At 41.9% G+C, this 26,687-nt stretch overlaps 1 protein-coding gene and 2 long non-coding RNA genes across 32 annotated transcripts in view; all 3 read right to left on the bottom strand.

Moving 5' to 3' along the window:
* Positions 1-26,687, bottom strand: part of NAV3 (neuron navigator 3) — a 602,126-nt gene that overhangs the window by 280,794 nt on the left and 294,645 nt on the right. The window lies entirely within an intron of this gene.
* Positions 4,615-10,122, bottom strand: LOC146403616 (uncharacterized). Its single transcript, XR_014804615.1, has 2 exons — positions 9,897-10,122; positions 4,615-8,964 (listed from the first exon to the last, which is right to left on the bottom strand). It is a non-coding gene; the product is annotated as an uncharacterized LOC146403616 (long non-coding RNA).
* On the bottom strand, positions 17,407-22,582 carry LOC146403617 (uncharacterized). Its single transcript, XR_014804613.1, has 2 exons — positions 19,301-22,582; positions 17,407-19,231 (listed from the first exon to the last, which is right to left on the bottom strand). It is a non-coding gene; the product is annotated as an uncharacterized LOC146403617 (long non-coding RNA).

Raw genomic sequence — 26,687 nt, forward strand, 5'->3', positions numbered from 1 at the left:
AGAAAATTTGCAGCTGGCCAGGGAGTAAATCCAGGGTGGAGAAATTTCTGCAGAGCACTGGAAGCAGGGAGGATCGTGCAGCACGAAGGAAGACGTTTAGGCTTTGTGACGGTGTTTTCAAGATGCTGGCAGCTGGGAATCCAAAAGATGCAGCATCTCTCTTAAACATACACTGCATAACTAAACTAAACGATCTTCAGAAATTAATGAACTGCATTTGGCTTGGATTTTTACAAGCCATTTAAGCGACTTATATTGGAAAATAATATGCAAGCTGCAACGCAGGCGTCAGACACAAAATGGAAAACATCAGATCATGAAACAAAGACAAAGCACCTACATCTTTCTTAAATGGGCAATGCATTTAAGTTTATTGTTTTGAGTTTTAAATGTCTGTTTTCTGAATGAGAACAGATATCTGAAAATTGCTTTTTACAAACTATTCCACATTCATTTTAGTCCACGACAGTCTAGGCAAGACCCTGCGGACTGTAACTTCATATTTGTGCAAGGAAAATAAAAGTCAGATATAGAGACTACCCCATAGGGCTCTAGCTGACCCTTTGAGGGAATTTAATCCATGCCTGTGGCCATAATTTATTTTAATGGAATCCCCCAAACAAGAAATTATCCTTCAAGTATGACTTTTAGATAAAAGCAAAATCATTTATCTTACATTTCATGACACAGAAACATCTGCAGCAAAACACTAGAGAGCATCCCTCACTAAGATATCAAAGTAACTGTTAAATGCAGGGGCCAGCTGAAGTACAAGCAGTCGAAATCATCTTGAACCTCCAAAAACATCTTACACCTTCTCACATGATTGACCGATGGGCTGCTTGATGAGTGAATAAACAGTCAAAGCTTCTAATAGTAAACCAATGCCATGCTCTCTTCACATGCCAATAAGACCAAGAGGTATTCATCTGCAGAAGAGATTGTTAGATGATTCTCTCCTGAAGCAGTTTTAAAAGTTGGCATAGATACAAAATGTAAAAATTATGGGGCTTATTAACCAGCTAAACATCTGCTGAAATTTTTATTCAATTAAAAGCAGAGCCTCATAAAACCTCGACCTGGCTTCCCCAAAATGTCATGGCTCAGAGGTGACGAGGGACTTGTGCACTGGATATGATTAAGACCCGCAAAGAATTAAGAAAAAAAGTTACCATTCAATGGATCTGTATCATATCCTAGGCACAGGGCTGAAAAAAAGAAGAAAGCTGCCTGAGAAATCCAGGATAGACTGAAAAAGGGTAGGTACAATAGACAGAAAGCAGAGGCGCATAACTAAGAGAACACACTGTAAAAACCCTCTATAAGATGCCTGAAGCCTGGTGTAAAAATTGTATAAACATTTTATTGGTTATATTTAAACACAAAACTCAGGACAAGTGAGAGAAGATAAAGACACGCCAATCCTATTTTGCATCTAGCTTCTTAAGGCCTCATTCGTAGACATAGCCCCTGACTTCAGAGCCTCATAAACATCTGATAAACTACAACCTAAGTCAACATATCCTAAGAACTCAGTTAAAGAGAGTTCACGCAGGACACAGGAAACTCTGGGAACAACGCTTAGCACGTGGTTGAACTCTCCCGAAGTGGCCACTGTGAGCATCGTCACAGCTGCTCTTCTTGTCAAAGGACGTGAATCTCCCAGCGGTTTACTGAACGGAGCACGTGTTGCCAGGACTGTTTAGAAGAGTCTACACACAGCGCCGTCTCAATGACAGACTTGGGGGCTACTGGACATTTATATTTGGACTGCCCTTCCGTCCCTTCCTGTGGTGTGGCCACGTGGCTCTCCTCTGAGTGCAAGAAGCGCTGTGCACACAATGTGTGAAGAAAAGGCATGTGTGCACAGGACACCCAAACACGAAAACCATCCACGGGGCCAATGAAGCTGTGTTAAGGGTTTTTTTCCCCGATGGGGTACATTTGTTCAAACCATAAATGGACTTTGAAATTACATTCAACGAAGGGGTGATTCAAATATAACTTACAACCTGGAACTGGAAAACATTATTAAGGGTCACTGAAATAAGAGAAGATAAGAAAAAATACAGTTCAAAATATCGAGATATTTAAAATATACTGAAGTCTTCGCGCACACACTGCTCTCCCAAACTTCTTAAAAAAAATGCAGAGACAATAACAACGGCAATCATCATCTTAAGAAGTAGAGATTGGAGTTCCCGCCGTGGCACAGCGGAAAGAAATCCGACTAGGAATTTCAACTGTAGCTGGTGGCTACAGTTCCGATTCAACCCCTAGCCTGGGAACCTCCACACACCATGGGTGTGTCCCTAAAAAGACAGAAAAGACAAAAAAAAAAAAAAAGGAGTTCCCGTCGTGGCGCAGTGGTTAACGATACTGACTCGGAACCATGAGGTTGAGGGTTCGATCCCTGCCCTTGCTCTGTGGGTTAGCGATCCGGCGTTGCCGTGAGCTGTGGTGTAGGTCGCAGACGCGGCTCGGATCCTGCGTTGCTGTGACTCTGGCGTAGGCCGGTGGCTACAGCTCCAATTGGACCCCTAGCCTGGGAACCTCCATATGCCGTGGGAGCGGCTCAAGAAATGGCAAAAAAGACAAAAAAAGAAAGAAATAGAGATTAATCCAATTTTCAAAACTGGTGAAAATGAGTATTTGCAAATCTTTAACTTGATGCTGACTCATGGAAAAGTTCTAGCATGGATTCCTAAGCAACTGATTTATGATCATTTACATACCAAAGATGCTTCCAGCAATCCGACCGTTTACTGGGAACAAATCAGATTAACAGCGTATCTCGGTAAAAGGGTTAAGAGGCTTCTTAACTATTCTCTCACTCTGTTCTGGCGCCCACTCGATTCTCTCTCCGTGGGATCTTCCCTGTGTGTCTGTGTCCAAATTCCCCTCTTTTCGTAAGGACACCGGTCGGTCAGTGGATGAAAGTCCACCCTATGGTCCAAGATGCTCTCATCCTAACTCGATTATATCAGCAAAGACCCCGTTTCCAAATAAGGTCACTTTCGCAGGTACAGCGGGTTAGGACTTCCCGCATACGGTTTAGAGGGACACAATTCCAGGCAATTTACACTATGCTGCCTCAATGAATGGTTGCCATTGACTCAGGGGAATAGGCATCATTCCCTTTTAACTGATGAAAAGAAAGCTCGCTAAGCTTAATCTACTTTTGGAAAGACAGAGCAAGTAGGAGGCAGAGTCTCGTTTCTTGCTTGTTTGTTTTTGTTTTTTATTTTTTTGTCTTTTTGTACTTTTAGGGCTGCACCCCCTGCATATGGAGGTTCCCAGGCTAGGGGTAGAATCGGAGCTACAGCTGCCGGCCTATGCCACAGCAACACCAGATCACGGCAATGCCAGATCCCTAACCCACTGAGCGAGGCCAGGGATTGAACCCGCAACCTCATGGTTCCTAGTCAGATTTGTTTCTACTACGCCATGATGGGAACTCCCCAGAGTCTCATTTTAAATATGGAAACTATTGCTTTTGAAATGGACTAGCAATGAGATCCTGCTGTGTAGCACTGAGAACTATGTCTCGTCACTTATGACAGAGCGTGATAATGGGAGAAAAAAGAATGTACCCATGTATGTGTGACTGGGTCACCATGCTGTACAGTAGAAAAAAAAAACTATATTGGGGAAATAATTTTAAAAAGTTAAAAATACATAAACATGGAACTGCATGACTACAAAGCCCGTGATTCTGAAACTGAGGCATTAATATCCTGGAGACACAAAATATGTGACCAGCGGTATAAGCACCTTTCTGACTAACATGGTCCATCTTCCACGGAAATCAACTTTGTCTACTGACAGCGATTTAAAGACATTAATTTTAAAATCAACACAGTTTGTAATGGAATGTTAAATATGCATAGGGTATTACAAACAATTTTAGCCTTAAAACAAGTTTAGAGAACTAATTTTTGGCAAACTCTTTTAAGAAAATATTCACTACATCAGTCTGTAGATAGATGTTAAAATAGAGAAACATCACCAGAATGATAGTTTTTTTAAATATATACACACACACACACACACACAAACACACACACATACACAAATAGGATGGATTATCATTTGTCAGAAAGTTGCAGAAAGTCCTGTGCAGGATTCAATTCTTTGAATTTGAATTGATAATAAACCAATCTGTTCTTATTACTGAACATTCTAATAGAAAATAAAGACATAAGATTGAGTGAAAAATCTTAAAACAATTTTGGCATGAGAAGTTGAAAGTCACACATTTTTTGGTGGTAACGTTGCCTGCTGTCCCCGGTCAACAACCTGGATAAATTTTAGGAAAATGCCGGAGTCCAGTCGCATTTCCCCAGGGAAACCCTAGAATGTCCACAGGTTAGGATACACCTCATTTCTAACCTTGCTTGATCACGAAGTCTTGAGGCACTTGATCGGTTTTCTCATCAAGACTGCTCTTGGCTCTCTCCTCAGACACACTGCTAGTGAGTTCTTACAGCTTCTGCTCGGCTGAAACCACAGCAGTACTGTTCTAAGGGCCTCCACTTTCCCTCCTCCCTCCCTTCCTTCTTTCCTTCCTTCCGCCCTTCCTTCCCTCTCCCTCCCTCCTCCTCTCTCTTTCCCTTTTTCTTTCCTTCGTTCTTTCCTTTCCTTTCTTTCTTTTCTTTTCTGCTCTTTCTCTTCTTCTCTTTCTCTTCTTCTTTCTTTTTTCCTTCCCTCCCTTCCCCCTTCCTTCCCTCTCCCTCCCTCCTCTCTCTTCCTCTTCTTTTCCTTCTTCCTTCCCTCCCTTCCTTCCTCCCTCCTCTTGATCTCTTTATTAGCCCATAGTCTCTTCCAGGCATCATGCCACAGGCAGATAAAGTATAAAAAGATGGCTCTTCAGTTCTAGTTTGGGGAGTTTTCCCTCTGCTCTGTTGTTTGTCTCTGCTGACAAGCATCTCTACTATCTCAGGACCCGGTTAGCTCATGCTCTGTGCCCTCTTCCCCCTCCCTCCCTCTCTCTCCCTGCTTTACCTGTTTCCCAGGTTTTTTTCATCCCTTAGCTTTCAGGCAAAATGGCTTTGGAAGCACATCACCAGCCTACGGGGTGTCCATTTCCCAGCCAAGCTCTAGGGGAAGCTCCTGAATACAGATAATAGGGCACAGTCTGTGGGGGCCTTTCAGCCCTGTTCTTCCATGGACAGCATCTGTTTGGGGTACCCAGGGCTTCCTATGGCACCAACTTCAGGTGCAGAGGCATTTGCTGGATCCACAGTTTCTCAGCTATGAGGATTCAGTGTTTCTTGTGACCAGATCCTAGCATGCTGCTAAAATTTGGAGCAAAGATACTTCGACAAAGGCAAGAGAGAGTTTGTAGATGATAATACCTTATTCGAAATCTGTGAAATTTAAGAATATTCCAATTTTATTAAACGTAAGAATAACCACATATTAAGCCATCCTCTCTAAATTGAATTCCCTATGGGGCATAGTTTAAGAATAACTTCACAGTAAAATAGTGCTATTCTGCAAAGAACTTTAAAATAAAAATAGCAGAAACACTGTAAAGATGTGTCAGGAATGACAAGAGTGAAACCACTCACATGGTAGCTTAAATATCGTGATGTTAGCTTCATCGCTGAAGGTATCCACACCACCAGGGCAAATGGATGCTCAACACTTCTTTTAGATATTCAATTTCATGTTAAGGTAAATTGTGATACCTTTAAAAATGCAGCTTGTCACTGCAAACTTTGAGGCTAATCCAATCATTTCGAATAATCTGCTAGTTATAAAGACTGGAGAGCTTATTCCACAATACACGAAGCACTCATGAAAGATTACTCGTATAAGAAAGCCATAAAATAAATTCTCCACTTCCACTGAGTCACACAAGATAATGAATGCTACATTCAAAAGGTTGACGGAACTTCATGCCAATAGCTGATTTTAAAAGGCACAAGCAGGAGCTCCCTGGTGGCTTAGTGGGTTGAGGATCCAGCATCGTCACTGCCGAGGCTTGGCCCACCGTTGTGACGTGGCTTGGGGTCCCGCCCTGGCCTGGGAACGTCTGCATTACCACCGCGCAGCCAAACCACAGCAACAAAAAGTCAAAGTGTGTGTACCTGTGTATGTTCCAATAAAGAACGACTCAACTTAAAAGAACACAAGGGCATCTGCCCGTCCTTCCATGAGCGCAAGCACCGGCATGTAGGGCCGTGACCTCCTAACATTGCTTCCTCTTTTTATAGACTTTGAATTGGCAGCTCTGGTGCTCCTCCCTCTTCTCTGCGAGTCAGCTGCAATGGCACGGAACATGCAGTCATCATCTGGCCGGAAACAGGCCTACGTCACACCAGTGCTTTAGCAAAACAAAGGATGAAAATGGTCCCTAAAAACATCTCAACTATGTGTGTTCAGATACGCTACTGGTTTTTACTTTCTGTGTTAACGTTTATGTCATCTTTAATGATCAGGGAGTTACAAAATCCGATACCCGCAAGCGTAATCGATAATTACAGTAGCCGCATTTTGAGCACTGGCTATAGGGTGGGACCTATAATAGGGGCTTGATACTGAGTGTCTGGCTTAATCCTCACAACAACACTCTAAGGTAAACAGCATTAGTCCCGTTTTACAAGTAAGGATCCTGAGGCTGAGAGACTAAATGGCTTTTACGCAAACGCCAAGACCATGATTCGGTCCCAGGCACCTATTTCCGAGTCCATGTTCCGTGTCCCTGAACCAGGCATGGTTTGCTTTCACTTTCAAAGTCTTTAAAGACAAACTATTCAGCCTATTTTCCCAGGCAAGGATAACGTGCTGTTGCTATACAGAAGGAGCAATCTGATCTATAAATTATGCGGAGAAAAAATCTCGGAACGGTATGCTGACCGCGTCTCTGAAACATTGTAAATAGTAAAGCAGCGTAAAAACCCACCTACTGATCAAGCGCTCGCAACTGTCTAAGCCGCTCATGAGGGCAAAGCGTGCTTCCTTTCATGACGCCTACTCTTTCCAGAACGGTGGAAAATCCAAACATTGCTACAGCACGGAATCGGTATGATGGGCAAGAACTGTCTGAACACCAGAAGCCAGAGATGCGCAGGGACGTGTTCTTTCAAAACGTCCTGTCCTCCCTTTAAAAAATATTTGCATCATTGTGTCATTGCGTCTTTTTCTTCTAACACACTGATGCACATTTTGGTAAGTGATGTCCATTTGGAAACCATTTGATAGGACTAAAATAAATAAAGCAAAGACTTTCAAACTTTTCAGTGGAGCATAATGTATTTAGACCATACGAAGTCATAAACAATATGTCAGCTCCAATACCTTCTAGAAACATATGGTGTTGGTTTTATACTATATTTACAATATGGTGATTTTAATATTTATGTATATTTTCCAATATGAAATTAGAAGTCTATGTGGAAATAAGCAATTCTGAATACATGTTACTTGGAATAGCCTGCTGACAAATAAATATATAATTTGTGATTGCTGCTTACAACCAAGGCTTCATTATGTTTTACAATAAGACTAAAACATAAGAAAACAAGCGAAAAACCATTGTGAACCACAGTTCTATAGTTTTTAATAGGCCTGGTTTACTCCCAGCCTCCAGAACATGATGGAAGAACACATGCAACGAAACCACGTCTCGTACAGAGGGCGCTGCGTTTCTCCAGCCCCTGATATGACGGAAGAACACGTCACGTACATCCACACACACTTACAAGTGTGTGGCACGCAAGCCACGTTATCCACACAAGAAATAACGTGTCAGTTAATGTTTCCTGAGCTTGTTCCCCTGCCCAGTATCAAGCTCACTGGCCGCATGAGCCGCCCCTTAGGAGAGGGTAGGGGGTCCCGGCTTCCTTCACTGAAAGGTCAGGTGTCATCATGTCTATTTCACAGAGTTGTTGGGAGGACATACGTATGTGAGGAATGAAACCAATGAACAGATGAAGAGACATGAAAGTCGCAGAAAATTGTGCGAGGGAGGTGACCAGTGACTCGCGCTGCCATTTACCACAAAGGAAGAACCAGGAGAGGCCTGGGGTGTGTGAGAGAAGCTCCACGGAAGGGACCCGGCTGAGGAAGGTCCTGAAAGATGACAGGGCTGCCAAGAGCCCTCACCTGGTGGCTGCTAGACATCGTGCCAACCCACCTCGGCCTGGAGAGAGCCCGGAGGAAAGGTTTTCCACAGAAATGAATAACTGGGACTGATTACGTGTTACCTGGACGAACGCCTCCATCTCTCCTGACCTCGGGCTTTCGTGCGCTGTGTCCCTTCTGACGTGGAGGCCCTGTTTGGCTTTTCCATACTCTCTTAAAGTCGTATCTTCTCGGGGAAGATTCTTTTTTTTTCTTTTTGTCTCTTTAGGGCAACACCCACAGCATATAGAAGTTCCCGGGCTGGGGGTGGAATCGGAGCTGTAGCCGCTGGCCGATACCACAGCCACTGCAAGGCCACATCCAAGCCGCATCTGACACCTATGCCACACCTTGTGGCAACGCCGGATCCTTAACCCACTGAGCGAGGTCAGGGATCACATCTGCCACCTCGCGGCTACTAGTCAGGCTTGTAACCTGAGGAGCCACAACAGGAACACCGCTTCCCCCAAAGGAATTTTTATAGCTTAGAGTATGTCGATCCACTCTGACTCTGAACATTGAGATTCCAGTTGGTCTTATGAATCACCAAATCCCTGAAGACATAGACAACACTTTGTTCTGTGGAAAGGTGAAATAATTTCAGATATACTGGGTCACTAAGACACTGTGGGATAGGAGTTCCCGTCGTGGCGCAGTGGTTAACGAATCCGACTAGGAACCATGAGGTTGCGGGTTCGATCCCTGCCCTTGCTCAGTGGGTTAACGATCCAGCGTTGCCGTGAGCTGTGGTGTAGGTTGCAGACGCGGCTCGGATCTTGCGTTGCTGTGGCTCTGGCGTAGGCCGGTGGCTACAGCTCCGATTCGACCCCTAGCCTGGGAACCTCCATATGCCGTGGAAGCGGCCCAAGAAATGGCAAAAAGACAAGAAAAAAAAAAAAAAAAAAAAAAAGACACTGCGGGATAGCATTTTGACTTTGCTACCACTGAGCAGTACGAAAATAACTTTTTATTCCTTGATGTATGCACTGTCACCACTGATACACACGTATTTCAGATCTCTTTCTTGGCATTTTCTTCAAACAAAAATTACCTGCTCAAATTAATGCAACCATATGGCATAACCAACACGGTCAGAAAACAAATACCAACACTTATTTGGGAAGAGTATAGAACGAAAATTAGAGTAGACAGAAGTATAATGAAAGAGTCATGAAAACAACTTTTGGTCCTGAGCCCAAAATAAGTTAGGATAGAATTCAAAGAAACTGGCAGTAGTTCTAAAGCAAATTTAATAAGGACCCCGCTGTATTTTCTATTCCCTGTTGGCTCGGTTTTCATGACCACCTACTTTCTGGGATAATCTTTCGTGCATTTCTCGCAGACCCAGTTTCATGGGGGCTGTCTACATGCATAAAACCACACAGTGGTTTAGTCCATCAAGTGGCTGGTTGGCCAGTCACACTACTGGTTTAGTGGGACTGACCCCTTCATGGAGTGAGCACGATCCGTCTAGAAACCAGTTTCAGGCAGAGCAGCATCCTAATTAGAGATGATTAAGTAAGGGAGATAATTCAGAGTAATTCCACCATCAGCAGAACATCTAGTCAAGGAGTTCCCACCATGGCACAGCGGAACGAATCTGACCAGGAGCCACGAGGCTGCATGTTGGATCCCTGGCCTCGCTCAGTGGGTTAAGGATCCGGCGTTGCTGAGAGCTGTGGTGTAGGTCGCAGACATGGCTCAGATTTGGCACTGCTGCAGCTGTGGTGTAGCCCAGCAGCTATAGCTCCGATTACACGCCTAACCTGGGAACCTCCACATGCCGTGGTGGGGCCCTAAAAAGACAAAAAAAGACAAAAATATATATATATATCTAGTCAAAGTTTCAGGATAATTTTAGAAAGCCTATAGCAACTAAAATGTAATTCCAGAACATAAATCACTGTTTGAGAGAGAGAAATAAGGGTAAAGTAATGACGATGAAATCACTTCCCGCAGGGTCATCTCTCCTTCCGCAAACGCCCCACGTATATTCATTCGGTGACGACATTGCTAAAGCAGAGGGCACGGCTGTGTGCCCTCAGGAAGACGGTGCTGGTTAACCTCAGAGCAGCATATTTAAGCAAACCCAGAGACCCCCAAACAGAAATGAAAGAGAAGCTTCCTTTTTACGGTTAGCTCAGCTGAGAACATGCAGCAACAGCTCAGTCTGAGAATGACGCAGAGGAGAGAGGAGGTAGCTGAAAGAAAAAGTGACGGCTCGTCCAGAGAACCAGAAAAGGAAGGATCGAAGGCAAGGGCGGCCCGGATTTGGGACGTTACACCCAGCGAGCTCTCCGTGTGAACCTCATTTCCTGCACTGGACTCGCGTGGACTCTGTAACTGCTGACGTTACCTGTGTTAAGTGTCCCTCATGCTCAGAAGCTGTGCCTGCTCTTGCCCTCAAGGTGACCTTGCTGAGAGGGTGCGAGGAAAAGGGACCCTTCTACACTGTTGGTGGGGGTATACACGGTGCCACCGCTATGAGGATGGCGTGGAGGTTCCTGAGAAAACTAAATGCAGAGCTACCACATTGGAGAATAGACTTGTGGCTGCCTGGGGGAGAGGGAGGGAGTGGGAGGGGTCGGGAGCTTGGGGTCATTGGATGCAACTTGGAATGGACTTACAAGGAGATCCTGCTGAGTAGCACTGAGCACTATGTCTAGATACCTACATTGCAAGAGAACAAAGGGTGGGGAAAAAAATGTATACATGTAAGAGTAACTTGGTCCCCATGCTGCACAGCGGAAAAAAATAAAATTAAAATAATAAAACAAGAACTACCATATGATCCAGCCATCCCACTCCTAGGCATACATCCAAATTAGAGAAAACTCTAATTTGAAAAAATACACGTACCCCAACGTTCAATGCAGCACTACGTACAACAGCCAAGACATGGAAGCAGCCTAAATGTCCATCAAAAGAAGATAAAAAGATACGGAACCTATAAAGAATATTATTCAGCCATAAAAAGAACAGAATAATGTCATTTAGGGCAGCATGTATCAACGCGAGACTATCATACTGAGTGAATTAAGTCAGAGAAAGACAAATATCATATATCACTTATGTGTGGAATCTAGTAAAAATGATACAAAAGAACTCGTTTCAAAAACAGAAGCAAACTCCCAGCTTTCAAAATCAACATTATGGTGACCATAGGTGAAACGGCTGGGGGGAGGGAAGATTTGGAAGGGCAGGAATAATATATACACTCTACTGTATAAAACAGATGATGAACGTGAACCTACTCTATAGCACAGGAAAATCAACTCAATAGCTTGAAATAACCTGTATGGGAAAATGAACAGATATATGTATGGCTGATTCGTAGTGAAACTAACACAACATTGCAAATCAACTATACGCCAACGAATGAAATGAAAACCAAGATGACCATGCTGTAAAGCAGAGTTAAGGACAGCATGCTGAAGAAGATCAGACGAATGAAGCATTACCATGGCCAAAGTGTCCCTCCATAGAGAAGCAAAGAGGCAGACTCTAGGTCCTCCTACACGGAAGCTTTGACGTGACCCCAGGGTAGAAGAAAACCATCCCTTCCGTCGAGAAATCTACTTAGCAGGTTTGGAGGTGAAAGGAACAAAAAGAGTCAAGACTTCAAGAAGAAAAAGCCAAAAAAAGAAGGACAGTTAGTATAGAACAGAGAAGACGACAACAAACAGAAGAAAAAAAAAAAGAAACATAGGAACAGAAATTAAGTTGACTACATTATGCGTCTTTTGTAGCTAGTGAATGAACAGTTAAAATTTTGAACATATAAAATATGCCTCACTTTTTAAAACTTTACGGCTATACCCACAGTTGATGGAAGTTCCTGGGCTAGGAATCGAATCCCGGCCACAACTTCGACTACATTGCATCAACGCTGGATCCGTTAACGCACTGCACCGGGCCGGGGACTGAATCCATGCTTCTGCAGTGACCCACGTTGCTGCAGTTGGAGTCTTCACCCACTGTGCCATGGTGGGAACTCCTTTTTGTTTCATAAGCATCATTTTATGATCCAGGTTATCACTAAAATTTTAGATTTTGCACACTTCCCTTCTCCAAACTCAGGTTACATCTTCAGGAATGGTCAGTTACGTCTCCTTAAGAAGCCCTGGACAGATGATCCTGTATCCTCCAGCATCCAATGTGCCCACTGAGTTTTATGAGCCCATCTTCCATCCTTCCTGTCCACTGCCTTTTAAAGGTCAACAATGACTTCTAAGTGTGAAATTCATGGGCTCTTTGTTGTTGTTGCTCTCATACGCATGACATATAAGTGGCCTTTGAGGTCATGGTCATTTCCCCTCCCTGGACCCCTTCCTCATGTGGCTTCCAGGGCACCACAGTCTGTACGTTCTCCTTTGGCCTCCCCGACTGCTCTGTCTTGGTCTCCATTTACTGTTTGGTTGTTTGCGTGTTTGTTTGTTTCCGCATCTCCCTGACTCTTAAACACTGACATGCCTCCAGTATCATCAGTGAAACTTTGTCTCTTCTCAATTTACACTCTCTTCTTTGGAGACCGAATTGGATCATGACTTTAAATACTACCTGTACATCACTGACTCCAAAATTATGAACTATACTTATCGTCTCTCCCTATATTCCAGATGCACTGATTCACCTCCAACACACTATCCCTATTTGTATCCAAAAGGCATCTTGCGATGGTTAATTTCATGCACTGACCTGATATGGCCACAAGATGCTCAGGTATCTGATAAAATAATTATTTCCGGGTGTGTCTGTGAGGGTGTTTGGAAGGGATTACCATTTGAACTGATGGACTGAGTAAAGCAGATGGGTCTCCCCAGCATGGGTGGGCACCGTCCAGTGCACTAAGGGCCCAAATAGAACCCAAAGGCAGAGAAGGGTGATTGGCTGCCAAGCTGACTAACTAAGCTGGGACATTCGTCTTCTTCTCTAAGCCATCTGGCTCTCAGGGCTTCACATTTGGACTGGAATCTGCACTGACAGTTCTCTGGCTCTCATGCCTTTGAACTGCACCATCAGATTTCCCGGGTCTCCAGCCATGAGCGGGATTTTTCAGCCACTAGTGCAATAATACTGCAAGCCAACATCTTTTAGTAAATAATACATCTCTATAACAAATATCTTCATATATATAAGTATATGTAAAACACTCTATTTCTCTGGAGAGCCCTGACTAATACACATCTCAAACTTAATATTCCCAGAATTGAGCTTCTGATCTCTAACTTACCCAAACTGGCTCCTTCTGCCTTCTTCCCTAACTCACTTCCCAGCAACTTTATCCTTCTAGCCAGTCATTTTAAAACCTCAGTGGCATCCTTGACTCTTCTCTTCCTTTTATTTCCTATGTATGATCTGTCCACAAACTCTGAAAACTTTACGCTCTGTAATATTTAATTATGTGTTTAATAGGATGAAAGCTTACATTCACTCAGTTTGACTGGTTTGATGAGAGCTGAAATGAAATGAAATGCAAAGACATAAGGGCATTATTATTACCATTATTTTCTTTGCTGCACCCATGGCCTATGGAAGTTCCCAGGCTGGGAGAGAATCAGAGCCGCAGCTGTGACCTACACCGCAGCTGCGGCGACACTAGATCCTTAACCCACCGCACCAGGCCAGGGATCCAACTCGTGTCACCGCAGAGACAATGCAGGATCCTCAACCCACTGTGCCACAGCGGAGACTCCTATAAGGGCGTTTCTTTATCCTGTGATGAGTATGTGATATAACATGATTCCAGAAAAGTAACAAAGGCCAAAAATTCAGTGTTGGTTCAAGTGTATGTGGTTTTAGTCTAATCAGCTCATTTTCATAATCATCATATTCTCGTCTGTGAAACTGAGATACCCAGATACCAAGTCTATAATGGCTGTTATAGGAAAAAATGGAATGTAAATTTCAAAAAGCATCGAAATGCCAAAAACATAGGTAGTTATAATACAAATTATTGATGAGCCTTCCAGTAGGAGGGTCAACTGAGATGCAAACCACTTGGAGACAGACCCACAGAGAAACAAAGGATTGTGAGACTGACAGGTGAGCTCGATGAGTGTAGAATCCACAGGAAAATACGTACGTGGGTTTTCTCTCTGGAGGTCTCCTCTGAACGGTGCCATTCCCACCATGTGTTGAGTGACACGAGTACCAGAGAACACAGATGTCTTACACACACACACACCCTCCACACCTGCCACCTAGCCCCGGACACGCCATTTGCCCATAGGAGGAAAACAGGACAAAAGAGGCGCTCAGAAGTGGCTGGTGGAGACCAGGTTCAGTTCATGATGAAAAGAAGCAGAAGAAAGAGCCACAGCAGCCGGATCAGTAGCACGCCCAGGACGCCTACAGCCTGCAGTTTAAAGTGCTGTGACAACGCACCTGGAAAGCGAAGTCCACAGAGGCGTGACCAAGGTCTAGCTGCGGAAAGACCACTCTGTCTTTGCGTAAAATCAATACGAGAGAGCAGAGATGGGGCAAGAGAGGGCAAGAGAGAATGAGTTCGGAGCTCCAGGGCGACATGGAGATGCCAGGAAAGACTCCAGCCTCCTGTCAAGGTAAAGGATGGAGTCGTGTGACCGTCTGCACTGGCCATTCATTAAAACATCTTGCAGTTCTTTCAGAAGATTTATTTCCATGAAAGCTAAGATGAGCTGTTCTCTAGGAGAAACCAAGAATCAATAAACGAGGCCAGGGGGCATAAGAAAGGCACAAGAAAAAGAAAAGGGGAAGGGCCAAGAATTTCAAGTCACGATAGAGAAAAATAAACTTTTCCTTTCTGATGCCTTCCTGGAACAGAATTTATCAAATGCTGTTGAGCCTAGAAATTACCTGTGACTTATTTAATGTAGATTCTGTGTCAGGAAATCTAAGGCAGGGCATGAGACCTTGCATATTTCACACATTCATAGGCCAGGCGACACAGAGGAGGCTTCTACCACGGGTCCACACTTTAACCAGTGAGGCACTGAGGTGCAGGAAACTTGAGAACCTGACATGGGTCTTCAGTGGCTGTTCACTGGCCTCCTGAAAAAGTTGGAGATCTCACGTAGATTGGGTCTCCCCGTTCCCTCAATATCCTAAGACAGTGTGCATCGTTGCATCTGTCCACCACTGGGGACACTGGAGCCGAGGGAGCGTTGTCCCTTTGCGGGAAGCACGTCCCCCTGATGCCCGACAGCCCCCTTCACCACCAAGCACATCCCTGACTGAGGCAGAGACCACGTCTATTCATCGTGCAATGGTTGATTTTGTTTACAGAGAGATGCTTTTCCGTACCCGTGCCTGCCGAAACTGAGACCGAAAGCTTCAACCAAGTGTCACACTGTACACTTTGCCTAGAGCAATCGTTTATATCACCTGCCACTTAATGCCCTTTACCTCTCTGACCTTGTAATACACGGTCTGATTCATCTTTTTCGAGGCCCTAAGACAGAGCTGGGCCAACAGTGCTGCGAAATGAACGTCTAATAGAAAACAGAGAGCTGGACTTGAGAGCCAGCCGCCTTTGGATCCCCTCGCAGTCCTCTGGTTCGTTACACTAATATTTCCAGTGGTTTCAACGTGCAGGCAGGTTCAGGAGCTGTACTTACACCTACCTACAGCGAACCCAGAGAGAGGTTCAGAGTCAATCTTTTAGATAAAATTTATGGCTTGACAAACTAGAGAATGGGGCTGTAGTGATCCTGAAAACAATCTTGCTTCCTGCTAACGGGAATGACGATAAAATAAAAAGCACGACCTTACTATAAAGGGTTTAATTTATTAATTTTCTAACAGCACCACTTTCTCTGTTTTGTGACAGATTTCCACTGTCCTAAGAATAGCATTAAAGACGGTTTTTTTTTTTTTCCTTTTTACTGGAAATTGAGATCAAAAGACAAACTCAATGGTCACGAAAGTTCAGAACAAAATCAAATCCCACTTTCCGTGCTTATAAATCATAATGTACACTTTTATATGAGATCTTTGCAATGCAGTGGGAAATACGACTCGTCTTATCAGATCTGCGTATTTTCTTAAAAGGAACATTTGCGTAAATGTTTCCAGACAGAATTTTTTAAAGTGTGTGTGTGTGTGTCTGTGTGTCTGCGTGTATAGGGTGGCGTGGTATGGAAGGAAGGCAGATGAAACAGAATCATAATGCCTATTTAAAGTAGGCAGTTTAAAATATTTAAGAAAACATAAAACAATATATTTTACATAAAGCTCAGGAGTAAAATGTCGCCTTGAGACGAGAACTGCTGAGGACATTCACAACATAAAGTCAAAGCCAAAAAGGAGAAAGGCAGGTTCTAATCAAAATGCTGACCGTGTGTTTGGAGAGCATAATGTACATGCCATATTCTCCAGCACGTCCACGACTCCAAAAAGGTTCCCTTTAGTGTTTATCATGAGCAGCATTTTGAACATCATACCATCCACAGTCTGCTCATATTTCCTTCTTTCCTCCTTCTCACAAAACACCCCCCCAACCCTTGCTTTTAAAGTATGCTTTTAAACTCGGTCAGTCCCAGACCAATCAGCAAGTCTCTGCTGAGGTCTCACTCCTCGTCCCCATAACTCTCTTTGCTCCAGTTCCCTCCCTTGTATCCCATCACCAGGAGCCTAGCCATGCAAATTGGCCGCTGGAGTATTCTGGGAAGATACACATTTTCCAAGAAACACGGCTGTGCTTCTCTCGTCTTTCTTCGATCACACGCGCCCTAAGGTGCTACTATCTTAGTGAGTTACTCCTGTACAGGTGATGCATTTGGTGTCAAGAGAAAAGGAGTCCTCCAGATATATCTGTGAGAGCAAGATAATTCAAGGGGTACTCAGGGGATCAGGTCCTCCAAAGATGCTTTGTTTGCAAGCACAGTGTTTTCCAAAGGTTTTAGCTGGCTTTTAAAACTCAGAATATTTCAGACGTCTGCCTTCTTTTGAGAAATGGGAAGATCTGGCAGCACCAGGCCCCAGGCCTGCATGTCCACAGTGAGCTGCCCTTTGAATATGGAGCCCTATTTTTCAGTTGGCTGTTCTCCGCACCATTACCTGTGATTTCACGTCATCGGCACTTTTCACACATTTATTCTCCACGCCTCCCAGAGACGTTTCTTTGACTTTACCTTCCCCGTGCGAGGTATTGGCGAGTCCCATCCAATTCTGCTACCTTCAGTTGGTAGGGGTGGCTCAAATAATGAAATCCCAAGGATTTTTTTTTTTTTTTTTCATAATTGAGGTGGCTTCACTATCAGTAGGTTACTGTTTTCCTAGCCCAAATTACTGGTATTTTTATAATAACATGAGCTATCACTTAGAAGATTCCAAGATCTGTAATGGATGTATATTTTCTTTTATCTTGGCTTATAACCCATTTTGAATCTTATTTTAGAAAACTTTCTCAGGCTCATCATTGTCATGCTGGGAAGGCGGTGACAACACGCCGGTGCGGTGTTAGTCGAGTCGAAAAATATCTAGGAACGTGCTTGGCCGAATCCCAACGTCGACAAACCAAAACAACGCTGCTGTCATTTCAGAAAGTTGGGAGGCGAGAAGGGAGCGAGAGTTCTGGGACCCAGGAGACGAAATCATAGATTGGAGGGGAAACAGGTAAGCGCCAAGGCGTCAGAGCAGGGCAGCAACACCGATGAGCACAGATGAGCAGCCCCATGACGCCCCTGGTGCTTCCTGGAGAAAATAGGTAGCTGTGTGTCTCTGTTTCAGAGCACGCTAGTGTGACTAGCGACTAGGAGAACAGAAGTGTGCTTACAGTGGGCGTTTCCATTGTACTAGCAACCGCTAAAAACAAGCTCTCAGAGCCCCCTGAAGATGCGTCTTTACAGCTCTGACAAACTCACGCTTCTTTCAACACAACTGGACACATTTGGATGGAATTGGCCTAAGTCGCTATTCCAAAGCCTATGATCCTAAACCCCTGATTTTGTCTGTGATCAAATCTCGTCCTCTGAGAGTCAGGTTAAGCTTCACACCTGCACATTTTCAATCCCCCCAATTTTCTTAGATTGGCTACCCGATTTTTCTGACCTCAGGAGACTTCATTTTTATCAGTACGCTTTTGATAAGATGCTTTATTCCAATGACGTGACGAAGTCAGTGTAAGTGCGCAGCTCAACTCGAGTATCAGTGTATTGACATTACGGATTTCTACTGGCTCTTTCCTTTCTTCTTTTCTTTGAAATACTCTTATGGAAGTAACCTAAATATCCATCCATAGATGAAATGGATAAAGACAATGCGGTGTGTGTGGGCAGAGAGATGGATACAGATATGTATAAATATATAGATGTACACACTGGAATATCACTCAGCCATAAAGAATGAAAAACAATGCCATTGCAGCAACATGGATGGGCCTAGAAATATCACACTGACTGAAGTAAGCCAAAGACAAATACTTTATATCCTTATATGTGGAATCTAAAAATAAAACATACAGAGAGGGGAGAGGGATAAATTAGGAGTTTAGAATCAACAGACACACACTGTTACACATAAAATAGAAAAACAACAAGGACCTACTGTATGGCACAGGGAACCATACTCAATATTCTGTAATAGCCTATGAGGGAAAAGAATCTGAAAAAGAATCTCTCTCTCACACGCTCACACACACACACACAGTGAATGACTGTTATACACACACACACACTGAATGACTGTTATACACATACACTCACAATGAATGATTGTTACACACACACGGTGAATGACTGTCACACACACGCATCAACTGAATAACTGTCATACACACACACACTGATTATTATACACACACACACATTGAATAGCTATTACACACACACAGAATAACTGTTACACACACACATCAACTGAATAACTCTTATACACACACACACTAAATAACTGTTACACACGCACACGGAATAACTATTACACACACACATCAATTGAATAACTTTTACACACACACACAGAATAACTGTTACACACACACACGGAATAACTATTACACACACACATCAACTGAATAACTTTTACACACACACACAGAATAACTGTTACACACACACACAACTGAATAACTCTTATACACACACACACTAAATAACTGTTACACACGCACACGGAATAACTATTACACACACACATCAATTGAATAACTTTTACACACACACACAGAATAACTGTTACACACACACACGGAATAACTATTACACACACACATCAACTGAATAACTTTTACACACACACACAGAATAACTGTTACACACACACATCAACTGAATAACTCTTATACACACACACACGAATGATTGTTACACACACACATATTGAATGTTACACACACACAAACTGAATAACTGTTATACACACACACACACACACACTGAATGACTGTTATACACACACACATCAACTGAATAACTATTACATACACACACACACACTGAATAAGTGTTATACACACACGCACACACACACAGAACTGTTATACACACACACATCAACTGAATAACTTTTACACACACACACTGAATGATTGTTACACACACACATACTGAATGTTACACACACACACACACACAAACTGAATAACTGTTACATACACATACACACACACACTGAATGACTGTTACACACACACACACACACACGCACTGAATGACTGTTATACACACACACATCAACTGAATAACTGTTACATACACACACACACTGAATAAGTGTTATACACACACGCACACACACACAGGATAACTGTTATACACACACACATCAACTGAATAACTTTTACACACACACACTGAATGATTGTTACACACACACATACTGAATGTTACACACACACACAAACTGAATAACTGTTACATACACATACACACACACACTGAATGACTGTTACACACACACACACACACACACTGAATGACCGTTACACACAAGAAACTAACGCAACATTGTACATCACCTATACTTCAGTGTAAAGAAACAATTTCCATTACTTTTCTGGGTTTTATCCTTGAGGAAAAAACTTCATATTAAGAAGCAGAGAAAGTCTGACTTAACAGTAAATTCCTAAGAAAATGCTTGATTTGGTAGAAGGGGAGGGACCTCCGTAACCTTTGACATTCGAATATTTGTAACACGATATAAACTGCAATTGGTTATTTAACTCATTCCTGAGGTTCTTAAAAAGAACAAATTTCTTTCCTTAGTGTCTTTATGTTCCTTTGAATCCTACTGTATATTTATAAAAGCCTTTTCCACACCGTGTAAGGAAAAAGGCTAGAGTTAGATATAAAGTTCTTCTAACTATGTCGGTGTTTCTACGCACCTTCCTTCAGAAAACTAACATCCACGGAGGTATTACTAGTTGTTTCCCAACGGCACTGAAAGATTATCATGAAATTCATCAGTTGGGCCATTGTTTCCTTACTTAACTGATGCCAAAACTGGTTCCCTACCAAATACTCATTTCTCCTTTCTGCTTTTCCATTTTAATAGCCAACATATATTCATTACTTTTAACCAGGTGCTCTTATTAAAGCATTTCCTGTATCCTCATTATTACTCTAATTTTGAGATAAAGAAAATGAGACAATCGGGGTTAAATAATTTTCTCAAAATCATACAGATCATAAACAGTAAAGCTGAAATGAAATCCAGAGGGTCTGTTTCTACCGCTCACCTCCTCTATGAACCTTGGGAAACCTGCGGTGATCATCTGATACATAAAGAACTTATTTACCTTCAGCAAGGAGGCACAGGCAGCATTCATCAACTCACCTTTGCACTAAATGCTTCTACTCAGTGATTACAGGCTGTAATGTGGGCTTACATCTTTACCTTTGTTTTATACCAAATGTCATGTTTTGATCATTTATTAAGCAATTAATTTGGGAGACCATTTTTGCTTTCTACTTTAATCGTGGTTTGGATTATTCCTTTCCATTATTGTATCTGGTTAGTATAGTAATTAACAAAAAATTACACTTACAAAAGTGTCCCATGGTCAAATACATCTGAGAAATTTTTGTGTAGGTCAATACCTCTAAACCCATGAAAGTTAGAGTGGATGACTAGCCTCCTCAGAGGCTTCTGCTAGGCTGGGAGATGAGGAATTACACCTGTACGCCTGCTGGTCACAGAGCAGCAAAGGGGAGAAACTGGCAGAATCATGACACCGTTCCTGCGAAGGAAACTAAACGGGCCAGGGAAGGCAGCCCTCGGGGTCAATGGCTTGTCTCTGGAAGGCAGCAGGTGTCAACGCAAAAGCAGGAGTCTCATGCTATTTCTACGGCCACTGGCTTTTGGAGGTGTGCGCAAATCTTTTCACTCAAATTGTTTCAATGTACACGCATTTGTTAAACTGCTGACTGCGACTTCCATGATACAGGGCATCACATTAAATCACCGAACTCAGGTTTCTGCTGCTTCAAAAATGTAATGAGCCACAAATAATACGACAGGAAATTTGTTAAAGAGTTCCGGAAAAACATACAGGCATATGTCATTTCACTGTGCTTTGCTTTATGGTACTTTGTAGAAAAAGCATTTTTATAATATGAAGGTTTGTGGCAACCCTGTGCTAATAAGCAAGCCTATTGGGGCCATTTTTCCAACAGCATTTGCTCATTTTTGTGTTTCTGTTGTCACAGTTTGGTAATTTTCAAAATATTTTGAACTTTTGCACTATTGCTATATGGTGACACCTGTTATGGTGAACTAGAATCAGGGACCTCTGATGTTACTATTGCAAATGATCATGACACTGCAAGCTCAGAGGATGGTTTGAATTTTTTAGCAATAAAGTGTTTTTTAATTGAGGTAGGTACTTTTTTTTACACATAATGTTTTGTACACTTAAAGGAAGACATTACGGTCTAAATATAACTTTTATATATCCTGGGAAACCAATACACTTGTGACTTGAATTGCTGCAATTTTTGCTTTATTGCAGTGGTCTGGAACAAACCTGCAGTATCGCCAAGGTATGCTTGTATCTTGATCTGAGAGTACAAGAAACTAGTTGGCCATTACCTCAAAGAGAAAATATATCTATATTTGTCTGCCAAGAGTATAAACAAGGAGTCGAGAACAAAAGCACTTCACAGAATATTTTGCATTCCAGGCGACATGAAAACAATCCTTACCACATAAACAATGACTACGTTAGGATCAAAACAATCTTCGGTAGTACATTTATATTAATCGCAGCATAGATACAGAAACCATATCTCAATTACTAGGAAAATATATTGAAGTTATTGTTATTTCAGTTTGTTTCACTCACCAATATTTAAAGCAGAAATACCAAGGAAGATTTTACTGTTTCATCGTGAGCACTAAATTAGCAGGGAGTCTTACTTATAAAATAGGATAATCTTCCTTAAGAGAAGAAAGGGTGGGAAATATTTGACTAACCACAGGCTGCTTTGGAGAAATATCTTGTGCCTAGATTATTAAACCATTTATCATATTAGAATACTGGGCATGAGTCCCTCCCTTTGAACTCGTTTCTGAAACATTATAGGCATTTCTGATGTTGATGTGACTTGAAGCTACTTTCATAAGAACTTAAAGTCTTCCTACAGATTTTACAGCTAGCTATTTAAGACTCTTTAAAATATATTCGCATTGTGCAGAACCTACTTTATGCAAAAACTCATCTGCATACTTTACATTCTAATCTTATAGTTGTTATATTGAGATTGAGGAATATTTTTCTAAGTCAAAATCAAGTAGGCTATTTACCCTCTGAGGTTTTATATAAATATCAAAGCATAACAAATGTTCTCTCAATTTAAAAGGAAAGGTAAAAAAACAGACATGGTTTCTTCCTTCTTTTTTTTTTTTTTTGGTCTTTTTAGGTCCACACCTGTGGCATATGGAAGTTCCCAGGCTAGCGGTTGAATCAGCACTGCATTCGCTAGTCACAGCCACAGCCACAGCCACAGCCACGCAGGATCCAAGCTGTGTCTGTGATCTACATCACAGCTCATGGCAATGCTGGATCCTTAACCCATTGAGCAAAGCCAGGGATCGAACCCACATCCTCATGGATACTAGTTGCGTTCATTACTGATGAGCCATGATGGGAATGCCTAGATGTGTTTTCCTAATTCCAGCCATGGATAACCAGAATGAATTAGATATAAGCTGAGCATAAAAATTTTATTTGATTTCTATACTTCGTAATTTCTTTAAAATTAAAAAAATCAAAATAGGCTATAAATAGCCAAGTTCTCAGAAAGGTCATTAATAAGACAAAATTAACCAAAACTAAGATTTGACTGAATATAAATTATAATTTGTTAAGGACAAGAATTTATAAATTGAAGGCTTATGAGACTAACGTAAAATAAAATGAAAGATTAACTTCTTTTTTAAATGATTTTTATTTTTTCCATTGTAGCTGGTTTACAGTGTTCTGTCAATTTTCTACTGTACAGCAAAGTGACATATATATACATTTTTTTCTCACATTATCCTCCATCATGTTCCATCACAAGTTCCTAGATATAGTTCCCACTGCTATACAACAGGATCTCATTTCTTATCCATTCTAGGTGCAATAGTTTGCATCCATAAATCCCAAACTCCCAGTCCATCCCACTTCCTCTCCCTCCCCCTTGGCAGCCACAAGTCTATTCTCCAAGTCCATGATTTTTTTTCCTGTGGAAATGTTCATTTGTGCCATATGTTAGACTCCAGATACAAGTGATATCATATGGTATTTGTCTTTCTTTTTCTGACTTACTTCACTCAGTATGACAGTGTCTAGTTCCATCCATGTCACTGCAAATGGCATTATTTTGTTCTTTTTATGGCTGAATAGTATTCCCCTGTGTATATATACCACATCTTCTTAATCTATTCATCTGTGGATGGACATTTAGGTTGTTTCCATGTCTTGGCTATTGTGACTAATGCTGCAGTAAACATATGGGTGCATGTATCTTTTTTAAGGAAAGTTTTGTCTGGATATATGCCCAAGAGTGGGATTCTTGGGGAAAGATTAACTTCTAGTTCTTAGGTTTTTCTCTTATTCTATGCACTCACTGGGTTTGGTTTCAGCTGTGAATAATTAGCCAGGCTTCAGAGAGCTACAGAACAAGAGTGGTAACTACTGCATGTATTTATAGAGTTCAAATTTATAATAGCTATTTTTTCTATATTCTGGAGAAGTTAGCAATTGCAGATGAATGATAATAACTATTGGACTTATTTTCTTATCCTCATGAGAAGACTTGAATTTTCTTCCACCTTGAAGATAAGAACTGTACTTAGGAAAAATATTAAGGAAAAAAACCCCAAGCTCCTGCTCATGTACATCTCTAATAATAACCGGTTCCAGCCACTCAACAGCCATTAATCCTGAGCTGTAACTACTGGTGATGAAGATGAAGATCAGTGACGAAGTTCTTTAAATTTGGCATCATGTGGTCTGAGTTCAGAACAACAGTAATTATTACAAACAAGAGAGTATCTACTGAGTTATCACTGAAATAATTTATGGTATTAAAATAGTTGCATTTGCCATAAATTGTCCAACATTTATATTTTTTTAATCCTAGGGAAATCTATCTGTATTAGTCAGCGTTCTCTAGGAAAATAGAAGGTATATTTTATATACATATATAATGTGTATATACACTTTATATATATAATGTGTATATTTTATATGTAACACAAAATTATATTATGTAATATATAACATATATGTGCTATATAATACATATTATATATTATGCAGTATATAATATACATCCTATGTATAATGAGATTTATTATAAGGAATCGACGCGTGTGGAGGCTGAGAATCCCAAGGTTTGCCTTCGTCAAGCTGAAGACCCGGGGGGAGGGCTGCCTAATTCCAGTTTGAGACAAAGGCCTGAGAACCAAGGAAACCAAATGGATAAGCTCCAGCCCCGGGGCAGGAAAACAGTGGCATCTGAGCGCAAGCACTCAGCCTTCTTGTCTTCGACGGCTGGATGCAGCACATGCACGTTAGAGAGGGCGGGTTTACTCAGTCCACGGAGCCAAATGTCACCTCACCCATGGAATCCTCACAGCCAATGCTGGGCCGCACGTCTGGCACCTGCGGCCCAATCAAGCTGATACATGAAGTTAACTGTGGCGCCACCTAAAGGTGGATGTTCTTTCTTAACCTCATTAATTTTTAAGATGAAACGCAGGGTTTAAGTTCTCTTACACTGTATTGATTATTTCAAAAATAAATTAAATCATATATTGATCAAGCTAGTAGTTTAAAAAAGATAACTTACAAGTTACAGAAAAAAAGGAATCCAGAATTAAAGATCACAAAAGCACTGCAAATATCTAAATACATCTAAGGGGAAAATCACATTAGCATGTAATAACTCCCCTAACTCTTCCAGCAAATATTCATTAAGTTCCTATTAAGTTTGGGGCACTTTGCTAAAAACTAATGACCTCAGAGCAAACAAAGCAGACGTGGTCTCTGAGTTACGGAACCTACCGTCCAGTGGAGAAGACAGGCATTGCACAATCGCACAAATAAATATGAATTTTGATAAACACAGTGAGTCACATCTTTCCACGTCTGGATACCGGTTCTGAAGTTACTATATGAGGCGCATACTACTCACAGTCCAATTTCCCCTTGAAAATATTTAAGGTCCCCCTAAAGGGGAGCGTGTGGAGTCCTAAGTATACAGGTCTATGTAGTTGCGTAGAAACTGAAACCAAGCAAGGACTCAGGCCTTCCCTCGCATGGCTACGCATGGGCATGAATGAAAGAAATGATGGGCCCCAGTTTCCGTAGCATCGCAGTTCTCTCCTCTCAACGTCTAATCCCATCCTCCCGCTCTCTCTCACTCTTACCAGCTTCTATAAATGAAATTTTCTAAACTAAATGCACCTTTGAGGGAACACCCACAGTGACGGGCGCATCCGTACTTTGAGGATGGGGTTTTCCTTAGGGCAAGGACAAATGTGCACCCTCAGCATCTGCCACTGTAGCTGGAACTTAATAAGTGCTTATTTCATTAGCATGGAAAACTATTGTCAAAACGCCATTAGCCTAGATAAGAATTTTCTTTTCTCAAAGAGCTTGGAGTCCACACTACACTAAGTTGAAGCAACTGAAAAAGCTCATATGAAGACCTTTTAAATTGACTATAGAGGTAGAGTCACACATCACGTCAAAGGCAACACCCGCCTAGGACCACAATTACACAGCTCATTTCAGCCGAGTCGTTACTTACAGAGAGCTGGCTATGTGGCAGGCACCGTGCTAGATGTTTATTTAAGAAGAAAAGAGTTTTTAAAAGTACCTCCATCCAAAAAGATGAAGGAAATGACATTAAACCTATACCAAATTTAGTGGCTTTTATTCAGCAAGCTGCAAGTGTTAAAAATAAGAATGACCTAAAACCTACCTTCAAGAAAGAAGAATTCAGTATCAAGTTGTTTAGGGATAGAAAAAATAAAATCCTTAAATGATATTCAAGGCCACTTTGAGATATTTTCAAATACGGTCACTATGCTTGAGTCTGTGCTAGACCAAGAGAAGGATAATATAAATCAATATACTACGTCAA

The sequence above is a fragment of the Sus scrofa genome, chromosome 5, assembly GCF_054392235.1.
Source record: "Sus scrofa isolate SSC_HxYL_T2T_F1_AM1 chromosome 5, Sscrofa_HxYL_maternal_Yorkshire_Landrace_v2.0, whole genome shotgun sequence".
Lineage (NCBI taxonomy): Eukaryota > Metazoa > Chordata > Mammalia > Artiodactyla > Suidae > Sus > Sus scrofa.